Here is a 6,166-nt window from a genome sequence, read left to right on the forward strand (position 1 = left end):
CATTGTCCCTTCTCTCTTTTTCTCTCATTTTTTTTGGGCCTTTTCTTTTCTTATGGCCTTTCTCTTTTTTGGGGCCTTCTCTTTTTTATGGCCTTTCTTTTTTTATTCCTCACTTGGGACAATGCTCTAATAATGATGATCATCACACTTCTATTTATTTACAACTCAATGATTACAACTCGATACTAGAACAAAGATGACTCTATATGAATGCCTCCAGCGGTGTACCTGGATATGCAATGAACCAAGAGTGACATGTATGAAAGAATTATGAACGGTGGCTTTGCCACAAATACTATTTCAACTACATGATCACGCTAAGCAATATGACAATGATTAATGTGTCATGATGAATGGAATGATGGAAAGTTGCATGGCAATATATCTCGGAATGGCTATGGAAATGCCATAATAGGTAGGTATGGTGGCTGTTTTGAGGAAGATATAAGGAGGTTTATGTGTGAAAGAGCGTATCATATCACGGGGTTTGGATGCACCGGCGAAGCTTGCGCCAACTCTCAATGTGAGAAAGGGCAATGCACGGTACCGAAGAGGCTAGCAAGGATGGAAGGGTGAGAGTGCGTATAATCCATGGACTCAACATTAGTCATAAAGAACTCACATACTTATTGCAAAAATCTACAAGTCATCAAAAACCTCGGTACTATGCGCATGCTCCTAGGGGGATAGATTGGTAGGAAAATACCATCGCTCGTCCCCGACCGCCACTCATTAGGAAGACAATCAAATAACACCTCATGTTCCAAATTTGTTGCATAATGTTTACCATACGTGCATGCTACGGGACTTGCAAACCTCAACACAAGTATTTCTCAATTTAACGACTACTCAACTAGCATGACTTTGATATTATTACCTCCATATCTCAAAACAATCATCAAGCATCAAACTTTTCTTAGTATTCAACACACTCATAAGAAAGTTTTATTATTAATCTTGCATACCAAGCATATTAGGATTTTAAGCAAATTACCATGCTATTAAGACTCTCAAAATAATATAAGTGAAGCATGAGAGATCAATAGTTTCTATAAAACAAATCCATCACCGTGCTCTAAAAGATATAAGTGAAGCACTAGAGCAAAACTATAAAGCTCAAAAGATATAAGTGAAGCACATAGAGTATTCTATCAAATTCAAAATCATGTATTGCTCTCTCAAAAGGTGTGTACAACAAGGATGATTGTGGTAGACTAAAAAGCAAAGACTCAAATCATAAAGGACGCTCCAAGCAAAACACATATCATGTGGTGAATAAAAATATAGCTCCAAGTAAAGTTACCGATAGAAGTAGACGAAAGAGGGGATGCCTTCCAGGGCATCCCCAAGCTTTGGCTTTTAGGTGTCCTTAGATTATATTGGGGGTGCCATGGGCATCCCCAAGCTTAGGATCTTGCCACTCCTTGTTCCACAATCCATCAAATCTTTACCCAAAACTTGAAAACTTCACAACACAAAACTTAAAGTAGAAAATCTCATGAGCTCCGTTAGCGAAAGAAAACAAAAGACCACATCAAGGTACTGTAATGAACTCATTATTTATTTATATTGGTGTTAATCCCTACTGTATTCAAACTTCTCTATGGATTATAAACTATTTTACTAGCCATAGATTCATCAAAATAAGCAAACAACACACGAAAAACAGAATCTGTCAAAAACAGAATAGTCTGTAGTAATCTGTAGCTAGCGTAAGATCTGGAACCCCAAAAATTCTAAAATAAATTTCTGAACGTGATGAATTTATCTATTAATCATCTGCAAAAAGAATTAACTAAATATCACTTTCCAAAAAAATGACAGCAGTTCTCGTGAGCGCTAAAGTTTCCGTTTTTTACAGCAAGTTCAACAAGACTTTCCCCAAGTCTTCCCAACGGTTCTACTTGGCACAAACACTAATTAAACACAAAAAAACACAACCAAAACAGAGGCTAAATAATTATTTATTACTAAACAGGAGCAAAAAGCAAGGAATAAAAATAAAATTGGGTTGCCTCCCAACAAGCGCTATCGCTTAACGCCCCTAGCTAGGCATAACAAGCAAGAACAGATCTAGGTATTGCCATCTTTGGTAGGCAATCCATAAGTGGATCTCATGATAGATTCATATGGTAATTTTATTTTATTTCTAGGGAAGTGTTCCATGCCCTTTTTTAATGGAAATTGAAATCTAATATTCCCTTCCTTCATATCAATAATTGCACCAACCATTCTAAGGAAAGGTCTACCGAGAATAATAGGGCAAGAAGGATTGCAATCTATATCAAGAACGATAAAATCAACGGGCACATAATTCCTATTTGCAAAAATAAGAACAACATTAATTCTTCCTATAGGTTTGTTAATAGTGGAATCCGCAAGATGCAAGTTTAGAGAGCAATCATCAAAATCACGGAAATCTAGCAAATCACACAAAGTTTTGGGAATAGTAGAGACACTAGCACCCAAATCACACAAAGCATAAAACTCATAATCTTTAATTTTAATTTTAATAGTAGGTTCTCACTCATCATAAAGTTTTCTAGGGATAGAAACTTTCAACTCAAGTTTTTCTTCATAAGATTGCATCAAGGCATCAACGATATGTTCGGTAAAGGCTTTATTTTGACTATAAGCATGAGGAGATTTTAGCACGGATTGAGGAAATACAATCAATTAAAGAGCAATTTTCATACTTAAATTCCTTGAAATCCAATATAGTGGGTTTAACATCATCTAGGGTTTTATTTCTTTTAATCCCACTTTTATCAATTTCATCATCAAGATCTAAATACTCCGAATTTTTAGAACGCCTTCTAGGTAAAGGTGGATCATATTCAGTCCCATCATTATAAAGATTAATATTGCAAAACAAAGATTTAATAGGGGACACATCAATAACTTTTAGATCTTCATCATTATTTTCATAGGAACTAGAAGAACACGCTTTAATAAAGGCATCTTTCATAGCACGCGTCCTAGCGGTTCTTTCCTTGCACTCATCAATGGAAATTCTCATGGCTTTGAGAGACTCGTTGATATCATGATTAGGAGGAATAGATCCAAGCTTTAAAGAATCAACATCAAGAGAAATTCTATCAACGTTCCTAGCCAAATCATCAATCTTAAGCAATTTTTCTTCAATCATAGCATTAAATTCTTTTACGAAGAAATAAATTCTTTAATATTATATTCAAAATCAGAGGGCATCTTATTATAATTTCCATAAGAATTGTTGTAGGAATTACCATAATTATTAGAGGGATTACTAGGATAAGGCCTAGGATTAAAATTTCCTCTATACGCGTTGTTACCAAAGTTTTTCCTACCAAAAAAATTCACATCCATAGATTCATTATTATTCTCAATCAAAGTAGACAAGGGCATATCATTAGGATCAGAAGAAACACTCTTATTAGCAAATAATTTCATAAGTTCATCCATGTTTCCACTCAAAATATTAATTTCTTCTATCGCATGCACCTTTTTATTAGTAGATATTTCAGTATGCCATTGAGAATAATTAACCATTATATTATCTAGGAGTTTAGTAGCATCTCCTAAAGTGATTTCCATAAAAGTGCCTCCCACGGCCGAATCTAAAAGATTTCTAGAAGCAAAATTCAATCCGGCATAAAAATTTTGTATAATCATCCACAAATTCAAACCATGAGTAGGGCAATTACGTATCATTAATTTCATTCTCTCCCAAGCTTGTGCAACATGTTCATGATCAAGTTGCTTAAAATTCATAATATCGTTTCTAAGAGAGATGATCTTAGCGGGAGGAAAATACTTAGAGATAAAAGCATCTTTGCACTTGTTCCATGAATCAATACTATTTTTAGGCAGAGATGAAAACCAAGCTTTAGCACGATCTCTAAGTGAAAAAGGAAATAGCTTCAATTTAACAATATCATTATCAACATCTTTCTTCTTTTGCATGTCACGCAAATCAACGAAGCTATTAAGATGGGTAGCGGCATCCTCACTAGGAAGGCCGGAAAATGGATCTTTCATGACAAGATTCAGCAAAGCAGCATTAATTTCACAAGATTCAGCATCGGTAAGAGGAGCAATCAGAGTGCTAAGGAAATCATTATTGTTGGTATTGGTGAAGTCACACAATTTAGTATTATCTTGAGCCATCGCGACAAACAAGCAATCCAACACACGAGCAAACAAAAAGCAAACGGGCAAAAGAGGCAAATAGAGAAAGAGAGGGAGGATCGAGAGAGAAGGCGAATAAAACGGCAAGGGTGAAGTGGGGGAGAGGAAAACGAGAGGCAAATGGCAAATAATGTAATGCGGGAGATAGGGATTGTGATGGGTACTTGGTATGTTGACTTTTGCGCAGACTCCCCGGCAACGGCGCCAGAAATTCTTCTTGCTACCACTTGAGCACTGCGTTGGATTTCCCCGAAGAGGAGAGGATGATGCAACAAAGTAGCGTAAGTATTTCCCTCAGTTTTTGAGAACCAAGGTATCAATCCAATAGGAGGCTACGCGCAAGTCCCTCGTACCTACACAAAAGCAATAGCTCAACGCAACCAATGCGCTTAGGGGTTGTCAATCCCTTCACGGTCACTTACGAAAGTGAGATCTGATAGAGACGAAAAATAATATTTTTGGTATTTTTGGTATAGAGATGCAAAGTAAAAAGTAAAAGCAAAGTAAAAGCAAAGCAATAATAAAGTGATGGAAATTGATATGATGAGAAAGAGACCTGGGGGCCATAGCTTTCACTAGTGGCATCTCTCAAGAGCATAAGTATTCTATGGTGGGTGAACAAATTACTGTTGAGCAATTGACAGAACTGAGCATAGTTATGAGAATATCTAGGTATGATCATGTATATAGGCATCACGTCCGAGACAAGTAGACCGACTCCTGCCTGCATCTACTACTATTACTCCACTCATCGACCGCTATCCAGCATGCATCTAGAGTATTAAGTTAAAAACAGAGTAACACCTTAAGCAAGATGACATGATGTAGAGGGATAGTTTCATGCAATATGATAAAAAACCCATCTTGTTATCCTCGATGGCAATAATACAATACGTGCCTTGCTTCCCCTTCTATCACTGGGAAAGGACACCGCAAGATTGACCCAAAGCTAAGCACTTCTCCCATGGCAAGAACAACCAATCTAGTAGTCCAAACCAAACTGATAATTCGAAGGGACTTGCAAAGATAACCAATCATACAGAAAAGAATTCAGAGAAGGTTCAAATATTATTCATAGATAGACTTGATCATAGACCCACAATTCATCGGTCTCAACAAACACACCGCAAAAAGAAGATTACATCGAATAGATCTCCACAAGAGAGGGGCAGAACATTGTATTGAGATCCAAAAAGAGAGAAGAAGCCATCTAGCTACTAACTATGGACCCGTAGGTCTAAAGTAAACTACTCACACCTCATCGGAGGAGCTTGGATGATGATGTAGAAGCCCTCCGTGATCGATGCCCCCTCCGGTGGAGCTCCGGAACAGGCCCCAAGATGGGATCTCGTGGATACAGAAAGTTGCGGTGGTGGAATTAGGTTTTTGGCTCCGTCCCCGATCGTTTGGGGGTACGTAGGTATATATAGGAGGAAGAAGTACATCGGTGGAGCTTCGAGGGGCCCATGAGGCAGGGGGGCGCCCTCCACCCTCGTGGCCGCCTCGTGGCTTTCTTGATGGAGGGTCCAAGTCTACTAGATCTTATCTGATGAGAAAATCACGTTTCCGAAGGTTTCATTACGTTTGGACTCCGTTTGATATTCTGTTTCTCCGAAACACTAAAATAGGCAAAAAAACAGAAAATTCTGGGTTGGGCCTCCGGTTAATAGGTTAGTCCCAAAAATAATATAAAAGTGGAAAATAAAGCCCAATATAGTCCAAAACAGTAGATAATATAGCATGGAGCAATCAAAAATTATAGATACGTTGGAGACATATCACACTCCTCCATGCCCCATCGGCCTCCTCTGCTCGCGCAGCAGGGTTCCACCTCCGTCACCATGTGCTGGACCCCGAGTTCACCTTCCTCAACGTCACCACGCCATGGCCAATTTTGTTGCTTCACTGTTGGGCATGAGTTGCCTTGCTGCTGCCTCGAGAGGCCCTTTTGTCGTGCTTCATTTTGGGTCGGCCAGAACGAGAACGCCAAGTACCG

The sequence above is a fragment of the Triticum dicoccoides genome, chromosome 7A, assembly GCF_002162155.2.
Source record: "Triticum dicoccoides isolate Atlit2015 ecotype Zavitan chromosome 7A, WEW_v2.0, whole genome shotgun sequence".
NCBI lineage: Eukaryota > Viridiplantae > Streptophyta > Magnoliopsida > Poales > Poaceae > Triticum > Triticum dicoccoides.